The following is an 8721-nucleotide window of genomic DNA, read 5'->3' on the forward strand; positions in this document are numbered from 1 at the left end:
CTCAGCATAATGTTTGAATAATATTGCATGAGTTCCTTGTTTTTCAACGCAGCATAGTATTCCATTGTGCGAATATACCACAGCTTCTCTACCCATTTGTTTGTTGATGGGCATTTAGGTTGTTTCCAACTCCTTGCTATTGTAAACAAAGCAATTTACATCTTAAAGAAGAGAAAGTCAAACCAGATGCCAACGGAGCTGTTGTCAAGACAAATGCTAATGCAGAGAACACAGAGGAAGAAGAGAAAGAGGACAGAGGCGCCCAGTCCTTACTCAACAAGCTGATCGGGAGCAACCTCGTGGACAACACAAACCAAGTGGAAGTCCTGCAGCGGGACCCCAACTCCCACCTCTACTCGCTGAAGTCTTTCGAAGAGCTCCGACTGAAACCACAGCTTCTGCAGGGAGTCTATGCCTTGGGCTAAACCGTCCCTCCAAGACACAGGAGAACGCACTGCGTTTGATGCTGGCTGAACCCCCGCAGAACCTGATCGCACAGTCTCAGTCGGGTACTGGCAAAACTGCTGCCTTTGTGTTGGCCATGCTCAGCCACGTGGAACCCACAAACAGGTACCCTCGGTGTCTATGCCTCTCCCCCACCTACGAGCTCGCCCTTCAAACAGGAAAAGTGATTGAGCAGATGGGCAAGTTTTACCCTGAACTGAAACTGGCTTACACTGTTCGAGGCAATAAATTGGAACGAGGTCAGAAGATCAGTGAGCAGATTGTCATCGGCACCCCGGGGACCATCCTGGACTGGTGCGCCAAGCTCAGGTTCATCGACCCCAAGAAGATCAAGGTGTTTGTCTTGGATGAGGCTGACGAGATGATAGCGACCCAAGGTCACCAAGACCAGAGCATCCGCATCCAGAGGATGCTGCCCAGAAACTGCCAGATGCTGCTTTTCTCTGCCACCTTTGAAGACTCCGTGTGGAATTTTGCCCAGAAAGTGGTCCCGGAGCTGAACATCATCAAACTGAAGCGTGAGGAGGAGACGCTGGACACCATCAAGCAGTATTACGTCCTGTGCAACAACAGAGATGAGAAGTTCCAGGCCCTGTGTAACCCGTACGGGGCCATCACCATCGCCCAGGCCATGATCTTCTGCCACACCCGCAAGACAGCTAGTTGGTTGGCAGCCGAGCTCTCGAGAGAAGGCCACCAGGTGGCTCTGCTGAGTGGCGAGATGGTGGCGGAGCAGAGAGCAGCGGTGATTGAGCGCTTCCGGGAGGGCAAGGAGAAGGTTCTGGTCACCACCAATGTGTGTGTCCGCGGTGTCGATGTGGAACAAGTATCTGTTGTCATCAACTTTGACCTGCCCGTGGACAAGGACGGGAACCTGGACAACGAGACCTACCTGCACCGGATTGGGCGCACCGGCCGCTTTGGCAAGAGGGACCTGGCCGTGAACATGGTGGACAGCAAGCACAGCATGAACATCCGCAGCAGGATCCAGGAGCACTTTAATAAGAAGATAGAAAGACTGGACACAGACGACTTGGATGAGACTGAGAAAATCGCCAACTGAGAGGCTGGGCGGGAGTGGTGCTCACACTTGGCACTCGACGCGGGGGATGGTGCTTCCAGGGTCCGAGCTCAAGGCCACCGCAAGGCGGAGTGGCAGAGAAACTACCTACCTCACTTCAAATTACGTTTGGACTTGACCAAAAAAAATTGTGCATATGATGGGGGAAGGGAGAACAAAACTGTTTACACAACTTTTCAAGATTAGGCGTGAATACACAGAAATTTACTTAAAAAATCTAGAAATAGATATTTCTAGCTATCATTGTGACAGAAGTTTGTTTTAGGAATACCAAAAGCACTCCAAAACTCATACAACTACGCTCACCTGATTTCTGACCAAGCTACAAAACCAACATAATAATGAAAGGACAGCCTTTCTTACAAAAGGGGGTGAACAGCCACATGCCCACAGGCAAGAAAATGAGGCTTGATATAAACCTGACATTCATATAAAAGTGAACTCAAGATGGATTACAGTCTTAAATGTAAAACTATAAACTCATTCAAAGATGGCTTTAAAAGCATTTCAAAAAGTGGTACTTCAATTTTAGCTAGAGGCATGAGAATGAAGATGAAGGAAAAGAGTGCATGCCAGGCACAGTGCTCATGTTTTTCATTTCACACACACCTCTTAACATTCTAGAAGGCAGATTCTAAAGGGGTCCTCATGTTACAGAGGAGCCATCGGAGGCTGAGCCCATGTCACGGCAGAGCCTGAATGTACCTGCTGCGCCCTGCTCCCAGCCCAGGGCATCCACTGCCCATTACTGTAAGGCTGCTCCTCAGAAATCGTACATATGTGACTCAAAGAGTTGGATCACTTTTCTTTCCTGTGCGAGATAAACATTTAAAAGAACCTGAGCAAAGTTGAAATTTAGATGAAAGTGAAGAACCAGATTCCTATTATGGCTGCTCTGTTCCTCATCCTTGGAGGATTAGGCCAAGAAGTTGAGGCCAGGCTTCAATGACCTGGACTCAGTGTCAGGGAGGGCTTCTAGATTGATTGAATTGCAAATCAATCTAGCAGTGTTAGGAGTGGACTTCCGGAAAGGAAAGAAAAAAAGACACCAAAAACCAACAGAACCAAAACCAGAAGAGAAAAACATTTTTAAAAACCTCTAACACACACACACACACACTGAAAACAGAGCAGGCTACAAAAGAAACAAATGCTCAAAGGCATCTGGGAAGACGTCACAGTAGATGACTGCCATGTAGTCGGACTCTACTGATGAACAGAGATCGCCATCTGTCACATGGGGTGCTACAGATCTGCTACTCTTATGTTTGCTTTATTCAGCAAGGGGAGAAGATGCCTCAAACCTGGAGTGCTGCTGGTCAGGCAAGAGGCTCAATGCCCGGTTTTCCAGCCTTCCTCTGAAGAGGTCAGGCACATGGGCGGTGTCAGTGAGCAGATGCTTCCTCGCTGCTCTGCTCTTTGTCTCCACCATCCATTTTTGTGTTTCGGTTTGGTGTTTTTGGCCATGGCCACGTGAAGGCCACATGAATTCTCCACGCACCAGGATTCCTTCAAAGAGAATACCACTCTTGAACAACTGGAAGGAGCCATCAGGTGCAGAAGGGTTGAGGTGTGTCCTCGGCGGTGGGCGCTCCTCCGTTATCACTTTGAAAAGCTGCTGGGTTTGCAGGAAGAGTGAGCACGCGGCTGCCCCCCGGCCAACATTTGGTTCCCATTACTGTGGATAATCTCCCTCCTCCCTCCGTTCCCCAGCCCCCACCCTTTTTCTATTTTTTTCCACATTTTATATTAAAAGTACATCAAACACTTCTTTTTCATTTTAATATTTTCCTTAAGCTTCCTTCACTCCTTTTGCCGGGTTCTGTGACTTTTCTGGTTATTCCGTACTTAGGGTGGGGGGGAGGATCAGGCTCGTTGGGTGAAATGAATCAAAACAGAACTGAGAGGCAATCCACCTACACAGCACTAGGAAGTTCTAGAAAATCTGGATGCAGGGATTCCCTCCAGTCACAACTAACACCAGGAGAAGAGCCCACACAAACCTGTTGCTCTCCTGCTCTCGAACCTCATTTATCAGTCCCAAAGGGGACTGTTATCTTGAAAGAAACAAATGTTAAGATGGGCTGAATCCCTATGTCTTGCATCAGTACAGGCTGCTGCTGTTGTGGGCCAGTAAGTCAGAACCAATTCCTAGCTGACCCTCCAGTGGGTTTTCAGAGGTGGTAAACTGCATCTCTCTCCTGCGATCATTTTATGAAAGGGTGACATCTGAACTTGGACAAGTAATAGTTTGTTCAGAGGAATGGACAGAAAAGTCCACTGGATAGAATATGAACAGTGGTACGGGGGGGAGAGAGGCTCAAGGTTGGAGGATATGTGGATCAAATCTTTTCACAGGCCACTCTGGTTTATCTTTATGAAAACCAAAAGTGTATATGTCATTCGACCTAATACACTCTACTTTTACAAATGTGTCCTATGGAAAAATTGCAGATGTCCACGGAGATGTATGTACAAGGTGTGCACTGCAGATAGCGTTGGTGTGGTGGCCTAGTGGTAAGAGCCTGCACTGCAATATCAAAGGGTCACAGCTGAAATCCACTAGCTGCTCTGTGAGAGAAGGATGGGCACTCTCCTTGCATGTGCTTTACTGCCTCTGAAAGTCCGCTGGTGGGTCTGCTATGAGTTGGCTCTGACTTGATGGTATGCAACAACACATGAGATGCACCTTTGCTGTTGCTGGGTGCTGCTGAGTTGACTGACTCACTGGAACCTTGCCCAGTCCTACAACTTCCTCACAATCACTGCTCTGTTCGAGCCCTCTGTTAACAGCCACTGTGCCAGTCCAGCTCATTTCGTGTTGTCTTCTTCCGCGCTGACTCTCCACTGTGTCAAGCATGATGTCCTTCCTCCAAGGACTGGCCCCTGTGGATAAAGTGCCCAAAGTACGTGAGACAAAGGCTCACCCATGTTGCTTCTAAGGAGCACGCTTGGCTGCACTCCTCCTAAGACAGACGTGTGTGTTCTTTCGGCAGTCACAGGATAGTCAACATTCTTTGCCAACACAACAATTCAAAGACAACAAGTCTTCCATCTTCCTCACGCACTGCTCAACTTTCACACGCAAACGTGCAAATGAAAACCCCAAGGCTTGGGCAAGCGCATCTACGTCTTTAAAGTGACATCTTAGTACTTTAGATATGTTCACTGCAGTTTTCCGAAGGCAGTATGTTGTTTGGTTTCTTGACTCGTGCCTTATGAGCGGTGATTGTGAATCTAAGTAAAATGATGTGTCATTCCATTTGTTATGAAGTCGCCAACTAGCGCAGTTGTGAGGCTTTTTATTTACATGAGGCATGTTAAATAAATACGCTCATTATTCACTTACTTATCTGATTAGGTTCAGAAGACCAAGTTATCTACACAAAACTTCAGCTACCAAATGCTTCTCCACCTCCTAGAGTCATTTTGGAGGTGAGCCCAGGGCACTACGTTCTCCTGTGCGGCTGCTCTCTGCAGGATGCTTGTCGTGCACAATGACTTCAACACTTTGCTCACCAAAGAGACACCCACCCACCTGGAACAGTTACCTGCTGATCACAGTGTCCCCATGGACACAAACAGTAGGTTTCAGTCTGCAAAGAGGTGACCACTGAACAACTTCAGGCTATGTCTCTCTTCCACCATCCTGAGGACTTACAGCCCAAAGCTGTCGCTACAATGGTACGCCGGGACAGCCACTGGCTGCCAGGTCTGGCCAGCATTCAGCAGAGCATGTGGGTAAGTTAACAGCTCAAGACATAAGAGCCTGGCCTTCTCCTTAGGTCTTATTTGTATACAAGACTGAAGAGTGGGGTGGGGTGCGAAGGTTCAAGGACTTGAGGCTTGGACATGCTCTTGAGGGGAGACATGTTCTTACTCAAAACATAGTTCCTTACCTGAAATTTTTACTATTGATATAAATGTGAAATGTCACATCAATGAAACACTGGGTAAGGAATAGACATGGTGCACATTTCTACTTTTGACAATTACATAGCGATTCAGGATATCCAAGTAAGTTTAAATGAGCAGATAAAGTCATGGAAGTATATTAAGAAAGTGAATAGAGAAAAGTGACAAAAAAATAACATGGAAAATTATACAAATGAACCTTGTGTGCTAGTCTGACACACACGGGGTTGCTGTGAGTCAGAACTGATTTGACAGTGGTTTGGTTTGATTTTTAGTTAGTGGTGAAAATAGGTGGCAAGAGGTTCTCATTTCATTGTAATTAAAACCAAGCCAAGCCCATTGCCACAATTTATTCCAACAGTGGCCCTATGGGGCAGAGCAGAACTGCCAGAAGGTTTCCAAGTCTGAAGCTGTCATGAAAGCAGACAGTTCCATCTTTCTCTCATGGAGTGGTTGGTGGGTTTGAACTGCCAATGTTTCAGTTAACGGCAATGGAGTCGGAATTGTGCCACCAGGGTTCCTTGTTTTCATTATAAACTATATAAATCACTTGGCTGCTTAAATGGTGTTCCTGAATTATTGTACCTGCCAGCCATTATGGCAGCTCTGCCCCTTGGTTTGCATATATACTTTTCACTATGTTAAGGAAATACCCTTCTATTCCAATTTTGCTGAGTGTCATAATCAGGAAGGGGTGTTGGATTTTGTCAAATGCCTTTTCTGCACCAATTAATTGCTAGGATCATACTGTTCTTGTTAATTTGCTTTGTTAATGTGGTGAACTACATTAATTGCTTTTACGCTGAAGCATCCTTGTATACCTGTTATGAATCCCACGTGATCATGATGAAGTTTTTTTTTTTATGTGCTTAGGAATTTGGTAAAGATTTTTGTGTCTATGTTCATGAGAGATACTGCTCTGTAGTTTTATTTTTTGGTAATATCTTTGCCTGGTTTTGGTATTAGGGTAATGATTCCTTCATAGAATGTCTCTGGGAGTGTTCTTTTTTTTTTTTAATAACTTAAGTAGGATTGGTGATAAATCTTCTCTAAATGTTTGGTAGAATTAAGCCATCTGGTCCAGGACTTTTTTTTGGAGGGAAGTCTTATCATTCTCAATGGAGAAAGACTAAAAGCATTTTTTTGTGAAGAGGAACCAGACAAAAATGCCCACTGTCACTACTTCTATCAAATATTGTACTGGAAATCCTTCCTAAGGCAGTAAGACAAGAGAAGGAAATAAAAGGTATCCATATCAGCAAAGAGATGGTTAAATTATTGCTATATGCAGATGATATAATAGTGAACACAGATGATCCTGAGGACTGAACAACAACAAAAAACAACAAAAAAAACCTGTTAGAGGTACTACCTTAATTTAGTACAGTTACAGTATACAGGATCAATATCCAAAAATCAGTGGAATTCCTCTACAGCAACAAAGAGAACTCAGAAAAGGAAACAACGCAAGAATAATATTTACAACTGCCAACTGCAAATTGAGATACTTGGGAGTAAATCTAACTAGAGACACAAAAGACCTATACAAAGAAAACTATAGATCATTTTTGTGACACACAATAAAAGACCTAAATAAATAGAAAACTTTTCCGTTTATTGATGTTGTTATTGTTATTATGTGCAGTCGAGTCGCTTGTGACTCATAGTGACCCTATGCACAACAGCCCTAAAGCCTGCTCTATCCTGTGCCAAGTGCACTGCCTCTGACACACCCATCCCGATTATTACAGTCACTGAATCAATCCACCTCATAGAGGGTCTTCCCCTCCTGCGCCATCCTTCCACACTCCCAAGCATTATGTCCCTCTCCAAGGACCTGTCTCGCCTTACAACATGTCCAAAGTATGTTAGACAGAGCCTCAGAATCCTTGCCTCCAAGGAGCAGCCTGGTTTATCCCTCTCCAGGATGAATCTGTCTGCTTTCTTGGCAGTCCATGGTACATTCAATACTCTTCTCCAGTATCATAGCTCAAAGGCATCAATTCTCCTTCTATCCTCCCTTGTCATTACCCAACTCTCTGATGCATAACAAATGATTGCAAAGACTATAGCCTGTATCAGATGTACCTTAGTCTCCAGACCATTGCTTTTCAATAACCTGGAGAGGTTCCTAACAGTAGACTTTCCCATCACAATATGTTTTTTAATTTCCTGGCTACTGGTGCCAAGAGTGTTGATTGTGGAGCCAAGCAGACTAAAGCCGTGAACAATCTCAATCTCGTCACCATCCATCCTGATGCTGCCAACTGGTCCAGTGGCGAGAATCTTTGTCTTCTTGACATTGAGCCTCAATCCATACTGAAGGCTGCAGTCCTTGACCCTCTGCAGCAAGCATTTCAGGTCCTCCTCAATTTCAGCAAGCAAGGTTGTGTCATATGCATAACACAGATTGTTAATAGATCTTCCACCAATCCTGACGCCACACTTCTCCTCACAGATCCCAGCCTCTCGGATAATCTGTTCTGCATACAGGTTAAAAAGGTATGGAGATAGGACACATCCCTGGCATACACCTTTCCCAGTTTCGAACCATGCAGTGTTTCCCGGCTCTGTTCTGATGAATGCCTCTTGGTCCAAGTATACGTTTCACATTAGAACGAGCAAATGTTCTGGGATTCCCATTCTTCCCAGAGTCAGCCACAGTTTGTTATGATCCACACAGTAAAATGTTTATTGATAGGAAGACTTAATATCATGAATATTACAATCTTACCTAAAGTAACCTACATGTTCAATGCAATAACAATACAGATACCAAGTTCCTTTTTCAAGGAGATTGAAAGGAAAATTGTCACATTTATTTGGAGAGGAAAGAGACTCTAAATAAGCAAAGCACTTCTGAAAAACAAAAAGAAAATGGGAGGCATAGCACTCCCTGACCTCAAAACCTACTACACAGCAGTAGTAACCAAACAGCATGCTACTGGTACAATGGCAGGCACATAGACCAATGAAAGAGAATTGAGGACTGAGAAGTGGACCCATCTATTTTATAGTCAACTGATATTGGACAAGGAAATATAACCTATCAAATGGGGAAATGACAACTTCTTGAACAAATGGTGCTGGCAAAACTGGACTTCTACATGTAGAAACAGAATGTTGAAAGTACAGAACAATCTCACTGATTTCACATGCAAGCAAGATTTTGCTGAAGATTATCCAAAAACGACTGGAACAGCACATCAACAGAGAACTACCAGAAGTCCAGGCTGGGTTTAGAAGGGGTCGTGGTACTA

General features: G+C 44.8%; 1 protein-coding gene and 1 pseudogene across 1 annotated transcript in view; one reads left to right on the top strand and one right to left on the bottom strand.

Annotated features, from left to right (window-relative positions):
* LOC102855174 overlaps positions 1-1528 on the top strand; it is a 14710-nt pseudogene extending 13182 nt beyond the window's left edge.
* TTLL5 (tubulin tyrosine ligase-like family, member 5) overlaps positions 1-8721 on the bottom strand; it is a 344374-nt gene that overhangs the window by 118349 nt on the left and 217304 nt on the right. The window lies entirely within an intron of this gene.

The sequence above is a fragment of the Elephantulus edwardii genome, unplaced genomic scaffold, assembly GCF_000299155.1.
Source record: "Elephantulus edwardii isolate Elephantulus edwardi_28Jun2011 unplaced genomic scaffold, EleEdw1.0 scaffold00037, whole genome shotgun sequence".
Classification (NCBI taxonomy): domain Eukaryota; kingdom Metazoa; phylum Chordata; class Mammalia; order Macroscelidea; family Macroscelididae; genus Elephantulus; species Elephantulus edwardii.